This window comes from Humulus lupulus, chromosome X (genome assembly GCF_963169125.1).
Source record: "Humulus lupulus chromosome X, drHumLupu1.1, whole genome shotgun sequence".
NCBI classification, from domain to species: domain Eukaryota; kingdom Viridiplantae; phylum Streptophyta; class Magnoliopsida; order Rosales; family Cannabaceae; genus Humulus; species Humulus lupulus.
In genome coordinates, this window is record NC_084802.1 from 112372766 (window position 1) to 112373541 (window position 776).

Sequence of the window (776 nt, forward strand, 5' to 3'; positions counted from 1 at the left end):
CCTCTGAAAATTTCCCACCGCCTGAACTTGAGCATGATCCATGGGGGTGTTATTCATACAGATAGGGCACTGATCGACAGAATGAGCACCACCACACATTTCACATCTCACTGCCATCTGAACCGCATTAGCAGACACACTACTCTGTTGCAACTGCTTGGTCAAAGAGGCTACTTGCGCTGTTAAGGAAGTGATTGCATCTAGCTCATGCACCCCAGCTACCTTTCTGACTCCTGATGATCTTTCCTCAGACCACTGATGGTTGTTTGTAGCCATGTCCTCCAGCAGCTCATAAGCGCCAGTTGCGCTCTTGCTCATAAAAGTGCCAACCGCTGCAGCATCTATAATGGTTCTGGTTGTCGGACATAAACCATTGTAGAAGTTCTGTACTAGCATCCACTGTTCAATGCCATGATGAGGACATCTTCTAAGGAGTTCCTTAAACCGTTCCCACGCCTCATATAATGACTCTCCGTCATTCTGGCAAAAGTTATTTATCTCTCCCCTTAATTTAGCAGCTTTGGACGGAGGGAAGAATTTGGACAAAAACTTCTGAGCTAGATCTTGCCAAGTGGCAATGGAGTTTGGCTGCAGAGAATTCAGCCAACTTTTAGCTCTGTCCCTTAGAGAAAATGGGAAGAGCCTAAGCTTGATTGCGTCATCACTCACCCCATTATATTTGAAGGTTCCACACAACTCCAGAAAGTTGGACAAATGGGTGTGAGGATCTTCAGAGGGCAACCCATTGAATTGCATAGAGGACTGCACCATTTGTA

At 46.0% G+C, this 776-nt stretch overlaps 1 non-coding gene across 1 annotated transcript; it reads left to right on the forward strand.

The window, feature by feature from the left end:
- The first annotated feature begins 406 nt into the window (after nucleotides 1-406).
- Nucleotides 407-513, forward strand: LOC133807685 (small nucleolar RNA R71). Its single transcript, XR_009879586.1, has one exon. It is a non-coding gene; the product is annotated as a small nucleolar RNA R71 (small nucleolar RNA).
- Nucleotides 514-776: the final 263 nt, after the last annotated feature.